The following is a 26,457-nucleotide window of genomic DNA, read 5'->3' as shown; positions in this document are numbered from 1 at the left end:
CCCATAATGTATAACAGGAACATCGTTACTAATGTTGCTGTGGAGGCTAATCCCGGTGGCGTGTGGTAAGGCTCTGCATCCTTCCAAACCAGGATGTTGCCCATGACTGCTTTCTTTCCAGCCAGCTCATCTTCAGGAACTGTCCCTGACACGCGCACTGGCTTGCTCGCTCGCATGCTTTCTGCCTCGGCAATGGCTTTCGCCAAGTGATTTGAAAAGGAAATGCTTTTCAGGGATGTGGAGCGCAGCACCTCGGGGCTGCCGGAGCCTGTGGGCTCTGCAGCCCTCAGCTCGCCTGGCGCGTCCCCTGGCTGGAGGCAGATGGCCACGGCGCTCTCGGGCAGCAGGCAAGCAGCTGACACACTCAGGGTGCGCCGTCTGCTCCAGCACACCGCCAAACTGAGCTCCTCAGGGACAATCCTCCCCTGACGTTTTAAGGTTTCCTCTAAATCTGGGAAGGAGGTAATCAGGCCATAGCTGGCTGTGATGTTTCTGCAGTCTTAGAAAGCTGATTAATATTTTCTTCAGGAGTGAGACCTTAATGTACCGACTCAGCAACCTACTGAGCACCTAGGTCTTTTTTAAAATGCTCCAGCATTGGGTATCAACAGCATCCAATCTTACGTTAACAAGAAGATGTTATCAAGCTTTTTAATATTCACAGAAGCAATTAAATTCAAAGCTGCCATCTGTACATCAAATTGTAAAAGGCACCAAGCTATGAACCATATTTGGTGCTGGTTTATATTCCAGGCTGCATCAAAGCATGACAGCTTTAGATATGCAAGAGCAGGGATGACCCTGCTCTGGAGAGGCATAGGAGTTAATTGCAACAGAGGGATTTTAAATGGAAGTTTCCCAGAAGTTTGGGGATTGTGAATATTAAATGTTGCTTTGGAATCATCTTTCCCCTGTCTGAGGCGTTCAGTCCCGTGCCCTGACCAGACACCACATGCTGCTCGTTCCCTGTGGCAGACCTTTCACACTTGGCTAGTTTAAAGAAAAATCAGAATATACCTACTGGAACGCTTCACATACATCAATTCTTGGCCAGAGTTAAAGCAGGAGGAACAGTATCCTCAAACCAGTCCTTTCAGGGAAAAATCTTACATGGTTGAAAAGGGGGACCTCTAATAAAACTGATGATTTAATCTGTAGCAGCAAGCTGCACTATAGCTGGGCTGTAAAAGTGTCACGGCAAACAGTCCAATGTGAATATTTTAGCGTCTGCGACAAAAGCCTTAGTGTTTCGCATCACCATCAGAAGCATAATGCGTAGTTGAGAGTTCCTGGTGATAGAAGGGCCACTCACTTTCAGGTGCCGGTGTAAAGCATCCTCAGCCTGTCCTCCACAGTGGACAGGGAGCCAGAGCCCACCCAGACGTGACTGCCAGTGAAGAATGCAGTTGAGGATACCCTGCTGTGAAAGTGGTTTGCTCTGCACAATAGTCTTATGAAAGATGGCATACTGTATAGCTATTGCGATTTCATTCTTGGTCTTCTACAGCCAGTGGGGATTTAACCTTTAGGTCCTCAGCTGCTTCCTGGTGCAGCAATCTTTGTCCTCAGTAACCTCACCAGGCATCACTCTTCATCCAACAAACAGTTAGAAATTCCAACCTGATTTCTCAAGACCTCCTAAAAAGCTACTGAAGCAATAGCCCCAAGCCAGAGATAATCACAAATGCCTTCCTGCCTGCAGAAAGGATCTTTTAAACTTAGTCACACAATAGTTCATGGTGTGAATAGGGATGGTCAACCTACATAGTGGTTTATTGTAGAAAGGAAGAGAAACTGCTGGAATCTATCCCAGATTGATTATGGTGCCTGAGAGGGTTCCTGTGCACGTACACCCCGCCATGGGTAAGCTCTGGGAAGACAGGCACTTTCACCTTGGGCAGACAGGTGAAAAGTGCAAGACTGGACCTATCTGGCTGTTGGTCTGCACTGCGAGATGCTGTACTGGCTGGGGAATGTGCTCAGCTGGGCTCCCCTGGATTCATGGAGCAGAGATAAATCTGCACTGTAAATCTTAGTTCATCCCAGCCAAGATGATTTAATTCCTTCAGAGCGTGTTGATATTTCTGCTTTTTGTCTACCAGAGAGGCGTCACCCTTTTAAGTCCCAAGCAGAAGCTTCCCAGAATCCTAGCAACATTTCCTCCCTCTCACTGGTAAATTTAAACAAAAACATCTTCCCATGTGGCTGGTGCAAGAACCACCACACATTAGGCTGCGGATCCTTTCAGCTCTGCTTTTACACAGCTAAACATGTGCTGTCTTTGCAGATCCAAACACCGCTCCAACATATACTGCTTCCCAGGCTCCGGAGTCATTCATAGCGGGGCTCAGGACAGGTCTGGGGAAGCTTGCCAATGCTCAGGTAAAAGTCAAATGAATTTAATAATGTCTCTTTTGGGTACCTTGAATGGTTTTGATTAGAACAGCCTAAGCTAAAAAGATCTTTCCTTTAACTTTTGGGCACTACTACTTCCTCAGCAGAGATTTAGAACATATTTTCCATACACACATTTCTATGCTTACATTGGAGAGTTACATATCTTCTACACGTCTAAGAGAAGCAGATGTAGCTGGCGTTGTCTTCGTTCTCCAAGCTGTTAAATACATCAGGCTCTGGACAAACAAAGATTGGTCCTTTGCAACATGTGCATAAAATTAATCAGATATCATATTCACGAGAAAGAAGATGAGGCCACATCCAAGTTTAGGTTCGTGCTGCAAAGTATACTTGAAACTTGATGGTGTTGGGACCCCCACGGTAAGTTCGTTCCTGCTAGGCAAAGGGCTGACTGCAGAGCGTGTTTGTGCCAGGATCTGACAGAACTCCCAAACGGCTTTGCTGGCCAGCTTGGAGGAACCAAACTGCATCAAGGGGAAAGTGGGGGTGTGGGGGAGCAGCTAAGCAGGAAACCTCAAAACTGTGCAACCCAGGCAGCCAAAGTGGCAGAATCGGTGCAAAATGGCATTGATCTAGGAATGTGAGGAGACGTACACGCAATGTCATTCCCCTCTTCACTCCCTTGGGGTCCTAATCCCGTGTTTCCTAGTGCTGTGTTTAACAACATTCCATGTTTTAGACACTTGCAAATGAAGATTACATTTTGCTCTAAGTAACACACACGTAAGCCCACTAAACTATGGAAAAGTTTTATCCATATATCCGGTCTAGATGAGCCCTTGTTTTAAGATGTAAAAAGAGGTGTTTTCTGACCATCCAGAAATATTTTGCCCAGTACAGAACTCAGGAATTCCCATTATAAAACACTTAGGAGATGGATGTCAGCTTGACGTTTAGGAAGCAGATTTAACAGAAGTCGCATCAGTCAGAAGCATTTAAAAGCAAAATTGGCAGCATGGAATCCTGTGAAGTGACCTGATGGGGCAGCACATGTTTGTTTTACAGCCTGACCTTCCGGCACTAGAAGTTTAAACATTTTCACTGGCCTTGGTACTCAGCTTCTGTTATCCTATGTCACTTCTCTACAAGCTGTGCAAAATATTTTCATACACAATGGAAAACTGCAATTTTTCATCCCTGTGACTTTTTCCCATAATATAAATCTGCTATCTAAAACCTAACAGGAAACAAAAGGTATTTTAAATCAGATTATAGGATTTTTTTCTCTTCAGAACAAATTAATCATCAATCAGAAACAAAAGCCTATTAAGTGAGCTTCTCCTCAACTTGTCTTTACTGTAATAACACATGAGAAGGTAGGGTATGGCCGAAACCAGACAAGTAAGTAAACGCACAGGGCTTTCAGAAGACAGCTGAGGCACAAAGAAAGAACTGGGACACAGCACCCAAGTCACCCAGGAGAAGCTTAGTACTGAAGGTGATAGGATTAAAGAGGAGAGGACCAAGTGTCTGGAGTCCTATTTTTCACCCTCCCTCTCCCCCAGACTTCCCCAGGGGGAGGTTTCTGGAAGTTTGAACACACTCAGACCTCAGGGGACAGGATTAGGAATCTGATCTGATTAGGCATCCTGTTCCAGAGACTATCTATGATCTATGGAGCTGACATGAGTGGTCCCACACATTACATCTTACGGTAATGTTATTACAGCTGTGAAGAAATCCCAGCATCTGTATTTCTGGCTGATTACAGATGGACATCATGCCCTGGACATAACCTTTCAGTATGGCATGTAGTAAACTATAAATCCACTATGACACTCAGGAACGGAATTTCAAACCAAGAAGTGTTGGTTTTAATTGCTCAACACCCATTGATCCTGATAGCAATGTGGCAGTTAAAGCAGAATATAAAGCTCTGAAAACATGCCAGTCCTCAAGCCCTCACTATGTCAAAATCATCTCGTTAGACTGAATTCAGCACTGGCATGGATGACCAAAGCCTCTTGGGCACACACAGACTGAACTGCAATTTAATCTGAGCAATGACTGCCTAACCCATAGGCTTTCCATTAAAACGCATTCAAAAGATAGCTCTTATCTTTTCCTCTGACACATCTAGCAGCAAAGCTAGACATGGCAGTTAAAAACCATGCATGTGTGTCACGAAAATTTTCCTAGATCCAGCTATAACCGAGGTTTCTAGACTATGCAATTAGCTGGCAGAAAACAGTCTTTACTTTTACCATTATCTTTGGACCTTTTCTGGACACGACATTTATCACAAAAGCTATTTGGAATGAGGCTGTTAGCACATTTCTGATGAATAGTTAATTGCACACCAAGAACCAGCAGTCACAGGGTGGGTTTTTTCCCCATCCTGTTAGTTCACAGATTGATTTTCTTCTCGTGCTTTGACTTTCTTCCGTTAATAAACATTAACAATTTTGAGCCACTGGGACAGTTGATGGGGTAAAAAAAAAAAAGAAAAAAAAAAAGAAAAAGAAAAAAATCAGTATGCCCTAATGACTGTTTTGTTAGAAGTGATAACCTCTCAGAGTTCAATCAGGCAAGCTACAGACATATAATGAATAACCGGGGAAACTGAGAAGACGTGTGTGTGTGTCCCACACACACAGAGTAGGAAGCTCATTGCTGTTCTCTGCTGCCTTTCTCAGAAATGTAATTAGTTTCCCTCATTTGTCCCTGAGAAAGATTACCTTCTCAGGCAAGAACAGCAAATAAGAAAAGCATGGCTGTACCCTTATCTCTCCTAAATGCCTGTCGTGAGAGCAGCTTAAAAAGCCCTGTCTAGAAACGCTGGTGGTTTTCTTTTTTTTCCACCATGCTTCTGGCACCATCACCCTGGTGCGTCATTTCCACTCATCTGCTCCAGCTGAACACAACATGCTAGGGCACGTCATGTGCCCGGGACAAAGGGCTGCTCTGGGCAGCCAGGAGGCAGGACAGCCACTGTACCCATCCCACGCTCCCCTCTTCTCCAGGAGGGGGCAAAGGATACAGCTGATACGTGGAGATCTCATTTCATCAGTCATTATTAACAATGCAGATCTTGCTCCCTATTGTGTCCAGCATCACTGAATTACAGTAATAGTTCCCGGACCTACTCTCCACTCTTTTTTTTTTTTTTTTACAGTTAAAGAGTCTACCTATCAGCAGTTTCAGGGGCTCATTATTATTCAAAGTTAAATTTAGCACCTAAGATAGAAGGCTATTTTTCTTTTTGAATTAAATCTGGCTGACATTTGCTTAGCTGTATCTCAGCTCTACAAGTAAAACAAGAGAAGTAGCTTTGTTATTTCAGTCTGGTTTTATCATTTTTCAAGGCCAGCCTGAATTAAAAAACAAACAAGGAGCACATATGCTAGGCTTTGCAAATAAAAAGCCCTTTGAGCAGCTAAAATGGTAGGGCAAATTCAGAGATTATACGTCAAATGGTTCAAGGTTTTCATCAGAAATAGGCGCAAGACACTGAAGCCAAACTCTTGGCTCTACTAAAATCAAAATCAAAGTCTGCAAATATCTTAAGGGTGAGTGTCAAAAGGATGGGACAAGGCTCTTTTCAGTAGCATCCAGTGACAGGATAAGGGGCAACGGGCACAAACTGCAACATGGGAACTTCTTCACTCTGAGGGTGCCAGAGCACGACAGGCTACCCAGAGAGGCTGTGCAGTCTCCTTCTCTGGGGACATTCAAAACCCACCTGGACATGACTCTATGCAACCTGCTCTAGGTGAAGCTGCTTTAGCAGAAAGGACCTCTGGAGATCATCTAGTCCAACCCAACCATTCTGTGATTCCCAATTACTTCAGCTCAAGATCATATACACCAGTCAGCAGGACGGAGGAGCTCAGCCAAAAGTTAATTTGGAAGGAGTGAAAATCAAACACACTATGATTCTTCGTTGTGAAAGACTGCTCCAGAAGGTGGCAAACAACCCCAAATGAAGCTAGGGCTTTAGAGAGATCAAAGTCCTATAGAATTTTATAGGTAACACTTTTTTTTATAAAATCTTAAAGCCATTTCTAGAGCACACTGACAATTGCACCCTGTTACAATAACCTACAGATGGATTTCAAGTTAATGGAATTACCATGTTTTCTACTACATGTCGTAATTCTTCCACAACATTGTTGCTGTTATCTAGGTTTTCAGATTGGGCTGGGTGACTCACAAACACCCCAAGTGACTCATGCCTTCCACTGAGATCACCATTAGGACAGGTAAGCGCTGAAGAAAGGTGCTGCCGGCAGGTATGCAGAGACAGTGATCCACACATGAAGCCAGGAGACTGACATTTTCCTAGCTGAACTCTTCTGATCATTTTGGCCACGTCAAAACAAGGCAACTGCAGTGCAGAGACCAGCCAGGCAAGGCTCAGACTGGGCTGAGGAGGGCAGAGGAGAGGAAGAGTTCCTAATTTTTGCTGTTGTACAACTGCATCCACCACCACTTTTACTGTTTTGGTGCCTTCACAGAATCAGTGGCCACTAATGATCTTGCTCTAGCTACCAAAATTTTTACCAGAGAAAAATGGTTGGGATCTCCTTCTGAGGGCAAAAATAGCCACAGCGAGGAGAAGGAGACTTTCCACTGTGGTGCTGCTTGCGTAGGCATCATCCTGGAAACCCTCTGAGGCTAGCACACAATGAGAAAGATGCCCTCCTTTCCCCTTCTCCCAGTAATTAATGCAGGAGGAGGAAAATGACACTGATCACGATGAGTCCTAATGAATTAGAATACGGACTCTATGGAAAGGGACGCAGTGCAGGTGATCTATAACTTGAGATGCCTTTTGTCCTAACCAGAAAAAAACCCTACCATCTGTGCTAGGTGGCAAACACCTCTGTGTAAAACACTGTTGGTTGCTGGAGCATGTGTCAGAATTTAGGTACTTTCCTGGGTGTTAAACGGGTACTTCCAGCACCTATCTTGGATTCCCAAATGGTAGGAACTGGAATGAGTGGCACCAGTGGTACACCACATACAGATTTGACATGGAAAACTGTATTGTTTCCTTACTCTAACACTGGCCCATGGGCAGTAAAATGCAGTTAAAATATGTCAAAACCACGGTGAAAATATGCTCACAGAGCAACTGAGAAAAAGATTCAGGGGAGAAGGAGCAAGGCACATGGAAAACATATTTTCTGCATGAAGTAATTATTCTTCCTGCTTAAAAAAGTCTTTGGGGTTCAATAAGGAATTTCAATAGAAATCCCAAATGTTTGATTTCCCTTGAGCATGTTCATTAAGCATGTACAGGCAGATTTTCAAAAATACTCGTTTCTCAACAGCTCCTATTAAGAATAATGAGAATCGCTGTATGCTAAACAAATTAAAGATGTAGTAGGAACTGGATGAGGAAGCAAAGCCTTCACAAAGATAGCAGTGCCAGGGATCTGCCAAGGCGCTCAGTACTGCCACTGCTCTGCCTGTTCTTTTGTGTTGGTGCTACTGCAAACATTTGTTAGAGGAGGCAGACATGGTGAGCTGTTTTCTCATTGCAGTCATACAGCACCTAATCCTGAGAAACTACGGAAAACCATGTCATTATTTGGCTTCGTCATATCTACATTGATCTGACATGTACATAGAGGAATGGGAACCTGGCCCTGAAATTCCACATGTCACGTGGAAGGAAAGTCACTTGTTGAGCACCAACAGCATGTTCAGAAAATGCCAAGAATCACAATATATTAATAGTATTTTCTCTGTGGCATTAAGAAGCTTGGAACTAGATCCAAAACAGCAAAGAAGCTTGGAAAAAAATGTCTTGCACTTTCACTGCCATCATATGTCATCCTGCCAGCATGATTGATCCTACAGAAGCTGAGCCAAAATAAACAGAGTGGCTGATTTCCATATATTTGCTATAATTCCTCATTGCAAATTTATATTTATATATATAAAATATATTTGCTACTAGAAGCAAGCAATAAAGATAGAAAGAAGTGGCAAAATAAGATTATGAAATCTGTGCAAAGACTTGAAAATAGGATGAAATAATTAATGTCTGTGATTAAGATTATCTCAGCAACTGGTAGGGAAGGTGATCTGTTGATGGCAACTGTTGTTCCTAACTGACAAAGCTGAATCGATAGATGCCTCGTTTAAGTCAAGAAAATGCCCATAAAAACTTTTGCATTGTCTTAATTAAGGCCGGTATAAGGAATAAAGGGAGGAGAAGAAGCAAAAGAAGAAAGATAATCACAGTTTAATTAAATTGACAGAACTATGCATTTGGAAACCCCCTGAGGTCCTGGATTTAACAATCATAACTCTTACTGCCTCTTGTGCCTGTAGTTCAGAAGAATATCTCCCTTTCTGCCCCCCAATACACCAGCACAGGTGTTCCTGAAGCCCTTTAGCAGGCATTATCTCTCTCAGAGTGTTACTCAGTGCATGCTCCAAAGAGTACATCCGCTGAAGCCAACTTTAAAGACAGTAATAAACCCTGGAAATGAGAAAAGGAGGAAGAGAGGAAACAATAGGAATACATGATTAAAGGCAACAACCAGGAAGACTTCAGATCAAATACTGATGTAAATAAATAACAGAGGAGCCAGCAGTGACAATGAACAGCAGCACTAAGATCTTCATCATGCATCACATCTCCTTATCCTTGGGGAGATAGGAATATAAACACCTCTTCACATCAAAAGGTGGCTGTGAAGATAAGAATATTGCAAACTGCAAGGCACTCAGGTACAAGGATGGCGGAGGCCATACTAACTTGTAATGCAGGTGGAGATAGGACAGAAACTCATACAAAGGGCAAAGTGCAGTAATCTAAAAAAATCCCACCCCAAAACAGTAAAAGACAACAGATCTGTGGCTACAGCTGGTACGGGGCCTCCCTAGCTACAACTTTCCCTACAAATTATGAGTCCGATACTGCCATCAGCTAGTGCTTGCAGATCTTTTACATTATGGATACAGATGATCATAACAGAGCCAGTTACCAGCTGCCATCTGCTCTTAGCTAGGTTCTGCAGCTAACGTAGATCCAGATTCTAGTGTACGTGTATCCAGATTCTAGTGTATCTGCTAGTGTAGAGCTGCTCCAACAGATCGCGATAGGTGCGGCAGAAATCCTTTTGCCCCGGTATTACAGGTCCTGCTGCTTTCCTGATGGTTTAAGCTCCTGGATCCTGCCCCACAGTGATAAACTGGGAACGGTTTAATAAGGCACTGAATCCATCTCATTGACTGCGCAGCTTAGCGCTGTACGTATCTATACCCCAACACACAAACTTCCTCCAAGGTTTTTCTGCAACCATGTAGGCTTATAAAAACTGGTATATGTGCCATGTATATGTAAATGCATATGTGTATACATACACAGAAGAATCCATTTATAGGATTTGAATTTAACCTGAGGATCCAATCAGCTGGGAGATCTTCTTTGGTTTTGCCATTTTCCTTTTTTTTTATTATTGCTTGTTTGTGAGGGACATTCAGGGTTATATACTGGTTTCAGCCTTCCTCTGTCAATACTTATTTTTTATCACAGTCCCCCTCCCTGTTGCATATTAAATCAAGGACAAACATGTTAATAGCATCAAGAGATACTGAATGGATATTTAAGATGATTAACAGGCATGCACACCTGGCCCCTCACATTAACCTATATCAGCTTGTTCCATAAGGTTCCATTATACAACGTGCTATAAAATAAGGTTACCAGGCCAGAAAGTAAATTACTAAGTATTTAGATCAGATACCCAGCTGTAATTCATATCAAGTCAAAATTCAGTAGAGTAAGCTGAAGCAGGGGAAGGAAAAAGGAAAGACAAAATTCAGAAGAAGCACTAATTACCTTTTGCAGTTCAAGGAGGGGGATGCATAAGAAGGGAATTATCTCAGGTTACACTCAGAGAGGGTTTGGATTACAACATTTTAATAAAGAGCTATAAGCTACTATGCAGAAAAATCAAGGGGAAAAAAAACTCCAGAATGAAGCTGCAGTGATATTCTGGTTTGACTTGGGTGGGGAAGGGGGGAGGAATTGCTCATGGGAAGTTTTGGCATCTGTCACAAAAATGTTATTTAAAACCAAGATGAGTTTCAGCTGCAAAGCATGAACCTGGAGTTCCCCAAAGCTCACAGATGTTTGACTCCAAGGTTTGGTTCAAGCTCATCTATATGTAAAGAGTTGAATTAACCCATTAAGATTCACCCTAGCTGTTATTTTAAACCTGTTTTGAAAAGTAAAAGGAGGGGGGGGGGGGGGGGGGGGGGGAAGCCAAAAAATGGAATTTGAACATCTATAGTCTGAGACAAATGGTCGATCCTAAATCTAACTGATATGCATCCAGCCAGGTCCAAATATTCACAAAAAATGCCACCATTACCTCCTAAAAGTCATTTTTAGTTAAATAACTTGGGATGGAGTCACTGATTGTTTTAATTTGCACATTAAGCTTTCTACAGTTGCTTTGCAGATTGGCAGTTCCCACAGTGTTTGAGTCTCTTTCCACACTATACTCCTCAAGTTTTTCTTCCCTGTATCTGGGCCTCTGAGTGTGTTCAGCCAGCTATCGGATTCTGATTTGTACCTTTCTTTGGTGCAAAGCAGGAGCAAAAAACAAGCTACCACAAGCATGGCTGATGTACTGAAGAACAGAAGGTTGCACCTAAAAATAATTGGAGAGGGATGAGGAGAGCATGTAGCACAAGACAACCAGAGCAGTATTTCTTTTCCACCATCCACTCAACCAAGCAGTTGTCAGAGGGACTCACAAGCCCAGGAGGTGGCCAGCAGCCGATGATGGCCAAAGCCTGTGCCATTCAGAATCTGAGGTCCACCCTGGCTGCTGCAGAGCTGAGGAGGACTGCTGGCTGCTGCCCTCAGCAAAACCACTGTGTGCTCTGCATTCAGGAACCCCGGCCACCAATCTGAAATGTACTGAAGAAAGCAACTGCTGCTTGCTCAGTGCTGTAGAATTAATACCTCTCTTTAGGCAGCCACATAGATAGCCTATGGTTTCTCCTTCACGTAATGAAGCACAGGTCCATTTATACTCTGAGATGCTTTGAGTCACAAGAGCCTAAAGCCAAGGATTTCTCTTCCATTAACCGTACCATCCATACAGGTCAAAGCCCTGCTCCAAGCATGAGGCATACACAGGAGTCCAGACATGCCTTCCACATCCTCTGATGGAAGGAGCAGAAGCCTTTCCTTTAGCTGGCATCAGACAATAACCAGCTGTAGTCCACCATTCCTTTCTCATCACGGTATTTTTTTCTTTCATTTTGACCCACTTCTGACCTTACTCAGGGCTGTCACATGCAGCAAAGTGCGTGGCCTAATCCCCCTCCTGCTACCTACACACCATGAGAGCCCCATGATGGCATTTCACTTCTACACCTGGTGCCACACGACCAGATCACCCCACTGAACACCTGGGGTCCACTTACTCTGCAGATTTCTAAACCCCCCAAAATAACACCTGAACAACTTATTGCTTAAGAGTTATTAAGAAAGCAGCATGGCCTTTGTCTCCACAACTGCTCAAGGACAAGAGAGATCTTAGGGTCACTGGATAAATGAAGTTAGGAGTGAGCGTAGCAGCCTACCACTCAGTTTTCAGTGGCTCAATCCCATCTCAGCACCAGAATACTCAACATCTCCTACCAGGAACTGGCCAAAAGTATTCAGGTAGCACACATGTACCAGCTCCTGCAGATATTATCTTAGCTCCTGCAAGCTTTTCTCTTGCAGTCAGGCTTTGGGAAGTGCTGTAAGGATCTTGAATATTATCCCTCACCTTCTCATGTGTGACGACACGGGTAGGTCTCAATCCCAGGACTCTGAGCCACACTAAGAAGTCAATGAAATAGGAACAAAGTCCTGGACACTGGTACAACCCTGCTGGCACATGGAAAGCCTTACAGGTGCTTACATCGTTACCAAGCAGGATGGCGCTGAAGCTGTCAAGTCACACTTCTCTGACACTACCACTCTTAGCGTGGTAACTTTGATTCATCACAAGCAAATAAGTCTTGGAGAACTGGGGCATGGCCAGATCCGAGGCTCCCATTCCTACTTGTTCAAGGCTACAGTTGGCTAAGAACCTCACCAGGGTGTGCATGGCAGCTTTTTCTGCACAACACTGCTCTGCTTGAGGGCTGTTTGCAGTTTTCTCATCCCAGCCCTCAAGGTCTGCATAAGTTACTCCAGCTAGCAAGGGACATTACTTGCCTTGACACCTGGCTGATTTTTACAGTTTCTTCATCCAATACTAGGCAGTCAGAGGTATTCAGTTAGTAGAACTGCATCAAGATACATCTTTTTCATGAAGGTCTTTATAACTCACCTCTTGGTAATAATGAGTTTGGCATGCTGCCTGAAGTACCCTGGAGAATGAGCAGACATATGGATCATCTCCTAGAGAAAGAAAAGATGGCTCGTTACCAGTAAATTGAATCCTCTGAGGTATGCTATCTACATGTTTGTTCATTTTCTGCCTCCCTCACCTTACTTTTAACTATTTATGCTTGGATTGGACCTTCAGAAGAACTGAATACAAGGTATTTCTCTCCTGGCCCACAGTTATACACACAAGGCAGAGCCTCAATCCACAACCACTATGTCTAAAGAAAAAAAAACAACAAAAGTACCATATCCTCTGGACTCATAACCACATGCAGACAAAACCCAGATGCAGCCCACATATCTTAAAGAATTCTGATTATAGACTGATTATAGCCTGAGAGCATTGGGTGCACTTTTCCATGATTTAGTACACACAAGGTTGCTAAGGTATTTGCAAGTTTATTTCGATACATTGATTCCTATCCTACAAGCTGGAGAAGCCATGCAAGGTTGCCATATCACCACAGTCTTTCTGGCTTTCTCCAGTGTTGCTCCAAACTTCGCAAGTTTTGTGTATTTGGTAAGATAGTAAACTCCCCCCAGGTAGTCCTGGCTTACACAGCTACATAAGCACAGATTTTGAAGAAAGTATATTACATCTGAAGTCACTTCAAGTCTTTTTTTGCACTGGGCTGGTCATTTCTGGGAGAATGAACTGAAACAGAAAATTAGAGTACAAAGCTGGCAGCACTGTCAACCTGTGAGTAATATGTTTACAATTCTTACACCTTTACATCACAAATATTTTTTAAGTGCTTCTATTGAAATCCTGTGTTTTGGAAACATCAGGGAATCATTACATTTTGAGTGAAGACAGAATCACATTTTTTGATTACTGAATAATTAAGGAACTACAGGAAAACAATCCCCTGTATGTCTCCTTTAGCTTAACAGAGCATTGGCCTGTCATTTGCTAGAGGTCCAACTTCCAACTTCTATTGACATGGATTACACTCTAGGAATTATAATTAGGAATATGCTGTTGTGGAATCATCTTGGGGCATAGCAGCCTCCCGAAAAGAACCTCGAGTTTCTGAAAAACATCAGAACAAAATGGCATTTTTGAGCAAGAACATGGTGGGACAGGCCCTTCTGATTACCTTTCCTTAGGTAATATCCAGCCACGCTCTCCTCCTTCCCAACCATCCTTGGCAAGGTAGCAAAGTTAATCCAGGCCTACAGCAAATCTTGAGAGCCTCATACCTTTTCCCAGAGGAATGACACCACAATCTGGCTGAGGTACATAAAAGCTTGGGTACTTCTAGGGTCTCTGCATTCAAAGATAAATAAAGCAGCAAACTCTTACACACACCTGCTGCACTCAGGCGCTGGCAGGTTATCAGCCCTCTCTTTCCGCAGGGAGAGCCGGATAAGAAGCAGTCTTCCTCGGACTCCAGCTCTGCAGGGAGAGGGCAACAGCCTCGCCAGCGCCATACCCAGCTGCCAACCCAGCAGCCATCACCTCCAGCTCCCTCCTGGAAGTCTGCATGCATGGACAGGTGTTGCTGCCTGGCTAAGGTTTAGTCAGCATCTTATTTATACTGTCGATGAGTAAATGGATTTTGTTTATATCAGAGCTCTCTCCCTTCCTCTGAGCAGTAACAATACATACTTATTGGAAAATACGGGCATACGTTTCCTCAGGAGAGAGAAAAAAACCAGTTTGCTGTTGACACCTCCTTATAATGCTGGTTACTTCATTGCAATACCACACCCAAAAATATTTGCAACAGATTTTGCCAGTTGCTGATCTTCAAGTTCTTGTAGAATATCATGTCTGCTCAGAAGGTAACTCCAGCTAAAGCTACGTAAATAAATGGAGTCTTCATTTTAATGCCTGCTTGCAGTGCCTGTCCCCTGTTAAAAACATAAAAAATTCCTGCATTAGGATGTGAGTTAGAAGGAAATATTTAGTTTCTTTTCTGGGTAACTTTTAAATCTCCTTTCTGAAATTGCCAATTTTGAAACAAATGGTTCAACGCTTCAGTTTTGAAAATACTGATAACACATTTTGACATTTGAGATTTAAATTTTCTTTCTTCATTTTTTTAGTAACAAGGCCTATTTAACAAATAATGAGAATTCTGTGCGAAACAGTACATTTGTTTCAAGTTACAAACCGCTGGGGAACAGTTGTCTATGTGCAAACTTGCTCAGCGCAGGCTTTTATGCCACAGCAGCATCCCAGCAGACCATACTGGTCAGTTCTGCCCAGTCCATATAGTTGCCACAGCAGAGGCTCATCACCAACTCGGGAACCTTTCAGTCTTTTTGTTCTGGAAGGTTGTTTCATTTCTTTGGTGCTCACATGGTTACTTCTGCTGCATTCAGCAGCATGCTGGCATTTTCTTCCCCTCAATTTTCTAGATCAGACATAACCAAGCAACTCACTGCTTAGCGGTGCACGATATTCTCTGTACCCTTCAGACAAGTCTCCTTGCTGGAGAAGTTAAATTCTGTTTCCTCCCTTTCCAGTAAGTATTTTTACCTCTTGTAAACTACAGCTTTTATTTCTTTTCACCTTCAAGGGCTTGCACACCAAGTCAAAGAGGGACCTACACTTTGGGGTATCCAGCCGAGAGGACCCAACCTTCTGATGTGAAGTTAACTCATTGCTGTTAAAATCAAACACATGCAACAAAGCGTGCATTGATCATCCTCAAAAGCTAATTACACCAAAAAATGTCTATTACTGCAAAGGGCAAGAACAGTTGTGAAGAACCGTCACCACACTAGCCTAGACACTTCACCATATTTCTTTCTCATGAAGAAATACCATAAAATCTTCTGTACACTTTGCTGGCAACTCCCCTGGCAGAATAGGTAACAAACATGAGTTATGAGTTTAAATAGAGACTGGCACCATCACCTACTTTCCTTTACAGCACAGCCAAATTAAATTTTGTGCTGTTGACCCTTGCAGCCAAAATAAATGTACAGCTGGGCCAAAGTTGGCCGGCGACTCCAGTTTGCTTAGCTTTGCCAGTGTTAAGGATGCTTGGAGTATTGCAGAGGCGTTGCCTTCAAGTCTCCAGGGCAAATGCCTTTTGGAGAGGCATGCTTGAGTGACACAGTACACTGAGCATCAAAGTAAACAATGAGAAATAACTATAAGAGAGACACCTGGAAGAAGGGGAACAGATCTGGACCTGAGAAGAGACACCTTTTTCTCCTGTGCCCTTCCAGTATCTGTGGTGTTCTCTCCCTCCAGTGACTCAAAGCTGCATATAGTAAAGGTAAAACTATAGATAGCAAAATGTTTGATTATGTTCTCAGTGAGTTTTTTGCTTTCCATAAAGACCACCTTTTACATTAAAGGAAAGAAGCTACTTGACAGAACCAGATGCTCACATTTAGTCTCCCAATTTGAAATTCATGACAGAGCTCATGTCCCCACAGCACTGGGTCTTACTTCTTGGGAACATATGCCCTGCCTCAGTCCACACAGCCTTCATGAAGCATATTGCATCACTTTCATGTGCCTCTTCTCTGAAGGCAGATGGGCATGAGCCCCAAACCAAGCTCAATTTTAAAGCAAGCCATTTAAATTCACGAGAAGCAGCTTGCTTAATTGTTCTGCCTCATGCATATTCCAAGCAATTCTGGAGAGCATCAAAAAGCTGGAGCCACCTGTGTTTTAGGCAGCCAAATAATACTCTTCAGTACTTTCCACCGTTGAAGGAAGTGCCAAAAAGAGAATCAGACAAAGACCAAGCAGATCTCATGATGCTGTGTCCCTCTGGTCTAGTTTAATTCCTCGCTTCCACTCCAGCACACTAACCTATCCGTTTAGGTTGTAACGCCCTGCCAGTCTGATACTGCAATTGCAGATACAGCATTCCTCCTCCTTCTCCCCAGCATTTTAAAAGCAATTCCCCTTCAGCTGTGAGTATGGTGAGTATATGAATAATACTTGACTCTACAGGTTCTTTAGGGTGGGCAATTAGAAATACAGGTGATAATATTGGGATGCCCTGAGAATCACTGCCTTATCTTTTTGAAAAGGCAGCACTTTCTCCAGGTTGCAATTACAAGGTAGTCAAAACACATAATGGGCAACTGTACCGCATGCAGCTGTAACTCATTTAGAGAGCACTCTTCCTTTCCCCGGAGCTAATGCTGTGGAGAAGCTGTTCCATCGCTCTTTTGGATTGGTTTATTGTAGTGCCCTTTTCTATTTTGATCAAGCTTATTGCCACAGAGATAAATTATTGTCTGAGTTATTTCATACGCCTAGTTTATACAGCACATGTTGAACCATGTCTTTGTGAGTGCTCCAGCATGCAGAAGCTCAGCTACAGCCCTGAGTGTTATGTTAGTTGCCTCATGAGTCCTTTTGATCGGAAAGAGCTCATGTCTTATCTTATGCATGCATGCTTCTCTTGAATAGATATGTCATTAATATTGAATAAATAAGGGTAATGTGTGCTCTTTTCCTCCCCCTTTTCTCTGCTTGGCACTTTAATCTGAAGTGGTACAGTTATTCTTTTATGTGGTCCTGGGTAGAGACTAAAACGTGTCACTGTTCAACCTGGTCCTCATGACAGAAATCAAACTCCCTAGACCCAACAAGTCCAGCAGAGAAGCAGAGCTCGCAAACATATGGTTTTTTTTTTAGAAAGCACAGAGTGCAGTGGGGCAGGTTTGGCTTTGAACAGCTAGTAGCAGTGGAATCAGGTCTAGTGGCTGTCTACATTGCCTCTTGCTATGATGGCCACCCTTCCTATGATGCTTATTTATCTCCCTGCTCTGGCAGCACATGTGGGAGCACCAAGGTGATGCTCCCTGAGCACCATTATGCTTGGCCTCCCTAACATCAGTAGTAATGGTACAACCAGATTTCCTACTTGTTCTGAACAGAAAATGTGAGCATCCAGCCCAGGAGCCAAAGGATTTTGAGCCCTATGAAAGAAGCAATGTGACCAGCTTCTTCGTAAGGTCTATATACTGCTGATGAATATTCCCACCAGGTTTAAGCTAGTTATAGACTGAATCTGGTTGTCCTGCATGCAGGTGCAAGAGTTCCTGGAGCCCTTGCAGGGAAGTACGTGCATTTCCCTTCTGCAGCCAGGAAAACTCCCCTGAATAATTGTATTCACGTTATTGCTGCAGCTATTACTGAGTTATTACAGTCCCTAAGTTTAATAGACATCTGCAAGGAAAGACAAGCTGTTAAGGCAAGGAGCTCAATATGAAGAGCCTTACAGCAATCCTTTGAAGACTGTCATTGGACAGGGCAGAGCCTGGTGTGAGGTCCTGCTGAACTGGTTTCAAGAAGCAGGGCAAAAATCCAAGAAAGCACAAACCCAAAAGATTCTCTTGCTTCACTGAGGACATCAGGCTTTTGGCCAAGCACAGGGTCTGCATTCGTGCTTTGTATTACACCAACACAGACACCAGCCCTTGCCTCTGTTTCTCTTGACCAGAAATGCCTCAGCAAGAAGCCATCAGCAAGTCTCTGACAGATGAAGAGGAAAGGACATGCCCTGACATAAAATACAAGAGCAGATGATGGAGAGTGAGCTTGACAGAGGGAGTATTCCCTAGGATTCCAGCTTGGAGGACCTGGACTCAATTTGTCAGTCAGCTTTTCAGTCCCTGTGTGATGCTGGGCTCCTCAGGCACCCTGCCTGCCCTGGGGGGTGGCGGGGTGGGCAGCAGGCAGCGCTGCCCCACCGCCCTGTGCGTCTCAGGGGATGTGCTCAGGCACAACGTGACCTAAGGCCACACGGATGGGCTGCTAGTTTGTGGGGAAGGGGCACCAGCACAGCAGTGGAGCTGAGTGTCACACAGCATCACCGAACTGCAGCTTGACACCCCCTTCCCCTTCTTCCCTCTCCAAGGAACGTGTTAAACAAGATACAAATACTCTCTCCTGTAGGTCAGGTGTTCTGATTGCTTTAGGAGCTTACAAAGGATTCAGCCAGCAAATCTTTAAAACTAGAACATAAAACTCCATCATCCATTAAAATAACAATAAATGAAGTTTTAGGATTCATTTTCTCATTACCTAGAAAACCCAAGTAATTTACTGGCTATCACAATTTAGCTTATGGTAAATGCCTTTTAACCACCGACATCTCTTTACATTTTCTACTGGAACTTGATGTATTAGTGGGATGATTATTCTGGAAATAGCCAGATACAGGGTAAACACACAAGGCCACTGTGACACATGAGATTTAAGCGGGTACCAGTAGCTGCGTCTGACTCCTAGATGACACATGTGCTTGCTGAGTTCACTCATCAAGCAATTAAAGCAACTTGCCAGGTAGAATCAATGGAGTATGTTTGTCTAGGCAACATTTTAAATGCAAATTAAAATGGATACACGTCACTCAAATCTGAAATTAAAAAGCAACACAGAAAGCCAGTCTGTCATTATATTGGTTTGCGACTTGTGAAAATGCATTCCCATTCATAAAAAAATTCTTCAGCATGCATAAATAACATGTAACACTTGAGAAGAAGATCCTGTCTTCTCAGAAACTGGTTGAAGTACTTAAGAATGCAGAAAAGGAATAACTTCACCAACAAATCCCTCAAAACACTTTCTGCAATTGCCTATGTGTTAGCCTGCAGTGAAGAAGGCAACAATGAATATTTGGAGCAATTAATTCTGGTGAGGCAGAAAGAATTAATTCAAGCTGAGTGTGTGGTCACATGTCAGCCGCCTTCAGAAGCACACGGTGGTCAACCCCCCTTAGCAAGGCTTACATGCAGTGAGGAAGATATCAGGAGTGCAAATGTTAGCTATGGAGATAGTACAACACAGCTGTTACAGTACCTGAGGAAGTTTTGAACACAAGCCTCTACTCGGATGTCACATTTTTCCTAAATAACTTGTTTCAACCACAGCTGGCCAATGGCCCCACTCTGCCTGCATGTTATCCAGGCCCTCAAATTAAATGTTGTGATCCTTAGCAATACGACTTGGGGGGAATTCAGTTCACTGATGTGGAGAATCTCATCTTTAGTGTCTTTGGAGCCCTCAGATTTCAGTGCTGGGGCTGTCAGGATTGCAGGACACAGGCACAGGCAGTGACAGACAGGATGCTATCGGGTACCTTAGCCGACCAGCCATTGCCCGCTCTCAGAAAAGAAACAGCAAGGCTACCTGCAGCCGAGGGCGTGTTTAGGGGGTACAAAAGCCACGAGCCCTCCGTTTCCCAGGGCGGCTCTCTCCTGCCCTGCTCCTGTAGTGGCTTCTTGCCCCGTCCTTGGCCAATCAGTGGGGCTGCAGGGCGCTGGCTCATCCCTCCCCTCACAGCTTCACCCCAGGGGTGCCGATGTGGAAACTCCCAAACGGCTCAGGCTGTTCACAGACCTTACAGGCTGCTCTTATACACAACACGCTACGTTGGAAACTGGCTAGCCAGCTGTAATGATAACGCGTTTTGTGTAGCAGTTTCCTCCAGAGCATTCACCTTTGGGGCAAGAACGCCAGATGAGTGTTTCAGTGTTCAAACCATGTGTCTGATAAGAGATGGCATAGGAAAGCAGGCTGCCCCGCTGCTAATGTCACCTTTTCACCCCTTCCCCTGGGCAGCTAAGCTCGTGGTGACAGCTAATGCTCATCCTGCAAGTACATCAGCGTGTTGCCAGTGAAAGAGAAAATGTAAAATTTAGGATGTTTTTATTTCATGAACACAGAAGCTCTCTTCTGCACACACCAAAGGAAGACAAGAATAATTTTCTCCCAGCCAGCACCACACAGGATTTGTTATCTACTGACAGATACTGGGGACTGAGCAATCCAACCACAGCTAATTTCCAGAGCCGCAGGTGCAGCACCAGCCAGTCAGTACAACTAAAATAGAGCAGTAGAAGACTGTAAAATACATGCATTTAACACCATTAAGCTCTTCCAAATAGCAATGTGTTGTTTAAGTAACTTCTGTCTAAGCCCTTGGCTGCTACCTCCCATGAAACATTAAATGACCCCTTCATTAAAGACGAAAAAAGCCTTTTTTTTTTTTCCAAGATGCTTCAGTTCATTATGTTTGACCTTCTCTAGCTACTCAACAAATCCTTGTATTTCAACTTACACAGTTTGACCTTTCTTATTGTCAGTTGCTTGCTTGTTAACACTGACTGCACCACCCAAAGGCCTCTTAGAAAAAATAAATATCAAATTAAACTTTGAAGGACTTAAAGAGAAGAGATGCTTTGGCTTACATTGTATGAATCTCTGTCGTACCATCAAAGGGTGCAACGTGTCAGTTCCCTCACCTCTCCACATTTTTTCTGCGCCAAAATCCCCAGGTAGAAACCATTTATCACTGGCTACATCCGCCATGTATTTTGTTCATGTCAAAGCAGTTCTTGCATGAAATAAACTTGACGTGCCCTGTCATTAAATAATCTGATATTTATCCTGTGCAAGAGAGAAGGAAAGATGGGAAAGGCTGCTATCGATTGTTGGGCTTCATGGGGACAGCATGACCTCCCGTCTAGGCCAGAACACTTGGGCTTTATTTATTTATTTATCTGTCTTTCTATCTATTTATCTATTTCTAGAGGATGCATTCCTATTACCCTATCTGGGCTGTGACTGCACGGAAGTCTTGCATGGATATCATTACACAAAATGAACAAAGTATTTGAAGAGCAAGAATCGAGTGTGAATGGATGCAAGAAGACACAAATCAAGGGACATCCCTTAGATCCCTTCTAACAGTTATGAGTAAAATTATTTTCACACCTCTTTGGACTTCAAGTGCTATCTGTACTATATACTCTGCAACTCTATGGCCTGGGGGGTAATTTGGATTTATGCAGTCTGCTAAAATCTACACTTAAAACTACATAAACACTCAAACGTTCTTACTACTTAAAGGCTGAACCTGTTGGGTTTGTTGACCTAATGCCTGCTCCCTGTCCGGAACAAGAAACAAATCATTGGTGGCTTCAGCACAGATGCATGCAGAGGCTGTGCTTTGGGTTTTGAGAGCAATAGATGGGAAAAGGCAGCATCTGTTACCCAAGAAAATACAGCTATTTCAATAAAATACATATAGCATATATATAGTCCTTTGTGGTACTGTGGAGACTGTGGAATTCATATCATGAAAAGGGGAAAGAAGGTGCTTGCCAGCTAGGAGCAGTATTTGCACCATTTGAATTTCTGACGCTTTTGCGGATACAACTGAAGTTTCTAATGAAACTACATGCAAGACTATGCGAGTTAACACTGGTAGAATTTCTTCCTAAAATACTGTATTAGCCCACTGAAAAGAGTTTGAGAGCAAAGAGATAGGGAGGAAATAATTTTCCAGCAAATTAAAGTGTAAGTAATATGAAATATCGATCTGAAATCATAAGCCCATGAGAATCTTGTTTAAAAAGGCTTCCTTAACCGGACAGCACATCCTTTCACATAAAGCAGTATAATCTCCTAGATGATACCTAGTCTTGTCAGCTCCAGTCTGGTTTATTATTAATTACTTCTTACAGATGCAGCAGTAGCTGGGAAAGCTAAACAGGGTGGTATATCTGGTACATTTTTCCTTCATATTAATCCCTTTTATGTCTGAATTAAAGCTACAGGCTATGGAAGTTAATTCTATGCTGGCCATGCTAGAACTATAATAACCTGTGAAAACTGCAACCTTGACAAAGAGAATTAATCACTGCTTGCATGTATGGGCTTGCGAAACCAAGCAAAGGTTTACATCAGTAGGAAATGCATTTTTCTTATGCTGATTGAAGGACGTGAATCTACGTGCTCACTCATCTTGGCACCATAAAATAGAGATTAAGAAAATAAACCTTTTTACCACCTTTCCAGAAGAAATTGGACTTGCCAAGCCATCTGAAATACAAAGTTGAAAGATTTATTTGTGGAGGATTAAATGAAGGAAGGGAATTTCATAAAGCCAGGCTGTTACCGAGCCACTGCAGAAGCAGCGAAGGCTGGCAGAAAGGCCGGCAGTGCTGTTACCCCCAACAGGCAACTGCGCTCCTGCCCCTGTCAGCGCCATTAAATTCAACGCAGAGGCCGTACAGTGTCAGAGGAGACTGCTGGTGGTCCAGGATGTCCTGGGAGCTGGTTACTAAAAATCTCTGAAGCGAGGTCAGGATTGCCATCTCACTGGCATGCAGGAACACGGGATCCTGATCCTGCATTCCTAACTGCATGATTGTGTAAACCCTGATCCAGAGCATGAAGCCCATCTTGGTAAGCATCCATCTGAACAGCAACACAGCACTCAGCGTTACTTGTAAGATCCTAGTGGTTAGAGCACAGGGGACCCAGATCCAGCTCCTTCTGCTGCAGATCCAAAGGACTCTCCCATTTCCCAGGCACGTGCATTCACCCACCTACTCAGCCCCGTTTTGGCTGGGGGATGAACCCCGGCTGCTGTGCAGCTGGCACGATCCGCAAGGCAAAGGAAACTGAGCAGAAAGGGAGACTGATGCTAGCCTGGCAGGGACAGCGCTGAAGCAAAGTCCTAGGCAGGTCGATCCAAGATGTCTCTCCTCGTAGAGGTGCGTTTCACTCGTTTTACCCTACATAACCAAACACCGAAGGAGAGCAGTTGCAAGCAGCAAGCACCCCACTGCTTTGCACCTATGGTCTTTGCTCATCTCCCTCTCCTTCCAGCCCACTGTTTACATCCCTCACAGTATGTTGGCCAAAAGCAACCCAGGGGTTAGGGTGCTCTTTCAGGATCCGTGGGATGTGGGACTTAAATCCTTTTGCCCTGAGATAGGAAGTAATGCAGATAGCTCCATTCTTAGGTAAATGCTCAAACTGTCAGACAATTATACAAAACAAAGGAAATGGAGCTCCCAGCTCATAGGCAAACAGCCACAGTTGCCGGGCTTTGTTCTCAATTACTTTCTGCCTGCAAACACACCAAGTGCATTCAGAGACTTCCAGCATTACACCAGACACCTCTCTGTGCCATTCCTGCACTACATAAGGCGCGAAGCAGGCAGATCCCAAGGTCTTCAGAGTGAGGGCTGCTCCTTGCTCTGTATTTGGGCTCGTCCATATAGAGACATTTACACACATTCGAGGATCTGGACCCAAATGCGTGTACAATATCACAGGAGAATTCTCCAGTGGAGGAAAGAACCAGGTGGAGGAATTTCTAGTTTTTAGTCAATTATTAATCTACTCCTAAGAGTACTGGTCTCATACTATACCCAGGCTCATATCTTTAATAATTTACTTTGGACTAAAGAACCGTGCGTTAAGACAAGACCCACTTTTAATTCTCTGTATATCTATTAAGAGTCACTTATTTTCATTCTCTGTATATCTATTAAGACTCACTTATTTTCACTATGTCTATTAATTATTTTCACTCGTTTTCCTTTACTAATGCTGTAAGTGAAACTGTTTATACAACCTTGACCTTTTCCCCTACATTTCCATTCAAATTCTGCCAAACATTCCCCATACTTGAAAAGCAAGCAAGTACCTTTTTTTTGGATTTAAATTAGGAAGACAATATATAGTCTCTACAAGAAATTATGTTGCTATGACAGCACTTCATAGATCTCCTTAGTAGTTGCTACAGACCGCGTAAAAGCCAAGTTGGTTATCTTTGCAGCCAGAGAACTTTCATAGCTATTTAGGACAGATACAGAAAACTTGATAGCTCAGATCCTCAGAGGCAGGCCAGCAAACTGCCATGATGTATGCCACGATCCATGAGTTGAGACCCTACTTGTTTTAAAGAAAGACGCCTTGAGTGACAGAACTCCCCCAAGCACTTTGAGGGAACATCCCTCACGGCTCTCATGCTGCCCCGGTGTTACTGACAGCAGCCTTGCCCTGCTCTGACACAGCACTGGAGTGCCCAGGGATTTGCCTGTGAGCGCTGAGAACACGGGCTCCTCTACAACACAGTGAGCATTATGGTCAGGTCCCCAGTGCCACCAGCAACACACAGAGGAGGAATGCAATTCCTCTCCAGTTAAACTGGCAAGTCTCAGTCCATGGGCTCAGACTCAAAGTAAGTAAAACAGCTCAGACCTCAGCAACTTTGATCCATAGGCACTTTCATGAGGCGGTTGGTTTTGTTTTGGTTTTTTTTTTTTTTGTTTTGTTTTTTTTCTCCTTCTTTTTTTGTTATGCCTGTGGCTTCCATAAAGCCAGCCCATAAGTGCACATCGCCCCAGTCACAAGGGAGAAAGTTGAGTGTACAGGGCTTAGTCATGCTCAGGGCTGCCTTCCCATCCCACAACCTCTGGACAGCTTCGTTCCTGGACAAGTGACCGAGGTGTGAGTCACAAGCGAAGCACTGCCAACTTGTGAGTGGCCACTAAATGTTCAGGATGAGTAATGGTGTGGCCAACGAGATTAACGGAAAGATGGAGAGGGGCTGAAACAAAGGGACCTGCCTCCCAGGCAGAACTGAGCGGGCAATTATATGAGGCACCACCACCACACACACCCCACCCCCCAACCCCCTGAGATCTTTGCCAGACTTTTCAATAAATCAGTACATAACTTCTTTGTGACTCAGAAAGTCATAGACATCACAGGAGAACTGCAAAGCAGGAGAGGGTCCAATAATGTAGCCTCCTGTCACAGAGTGGCCAATGCCACATCATTCAAAGACACACCAAAATCTCTTTTCATATTCTGATGGGAACACCCACATTTAAAACAAAACAACAAAGCCAGTTCCTTTTTAATCTCCAGGTGCTGGCAGCTGCCACATGCCACAATTAACAAGAGCTAATACCCTTTCTACAAATAAGGAATAAAATGATGGGTACTCTCATTATCTATATAAACACCCAACCTTCTTCCAATTCCCACTGCAGCCTTTGCCTTGCTTCGAGCTCGGGGCTTCCACCGCTTAGCTGAGCTCCACATTGCACTTCACCTGCAACACGCCTGTGCCCTACCAGGGAGATTTTATATGGGATGGGCATGTTGTGGCCGTGTTGAGGCAACACCGAGCCTCTACGTGCACCGAACAATAATACCTGCACTTGGGCACAGCACCAGGTGTCACACCTGCCAAAATGCAGAGATGCTGCTGCATGACCACATGTCTTACTGTAACTGCACGTTGGGTTTTGCTGAGTGTCAAAAAGCTTCATTATATTCTCTAGGGTCTGCATAGGCTGTATCTGTAACTTAAAAACTGGACTCTGAATACACCCCATAAAAACATGACCCGTGATTTGACAAGTCAAAAGTTATCTGAGGGATTACTAAGTAGGGCTCATAAGGATCACAAAGCGTTCCTCAAATATTCATCATTTCTTTGCAGAGAGTGTTTTTCTGGAACTACACTCTTTTTACATTTCCCATCGTGGAGCCACTGCTTCTCTATAAATTTAATAATTTATACATTTGGAAATCTTTCCTAATACTTAGTCTTTGTAGGCTGACCTAGCAGAAGAAGATGGGTCAGTGGTTAGGATGCTGCCTGAGACTCAAGGCTCACAGGGTGCTCACTTTGTGATGTATTATCTCCGGGTTTTAAGCAAACCACAGAATATCTCTATTTTCTTTCAATGCATCATGAAAATAATGCATCTAGCCGACAGGGCTGTTACAAGGACACACTCTTTGGATCAGCATGGCAGCTGTAGCCACATAAACCTGTAAGATATGTTGAGGGTAGAGAAGGAAAGCAAACTGGTAATCTGCAGAGAAACGCTTCAGCCTCCCAGATGCCGGCGAGGTGCTCTGCTTACTGGGTACT

This window comes from Falco naumanni, chromosome 4 (assembly GCF_017639655.2).
Source record: "Falco naumanni isolate bFalNau1 chromosome 4, bFalNau1.pat, whole genome shotgun sequence".
Taxonomy (NCBI): Eukaryota; Metazoa; Chordata; class Aves; order Falconiformes; family Falconidae; genus Falco; species Falco naumanni.
This window is presented reverse-complemented; position numbering follows the sequence as displayed.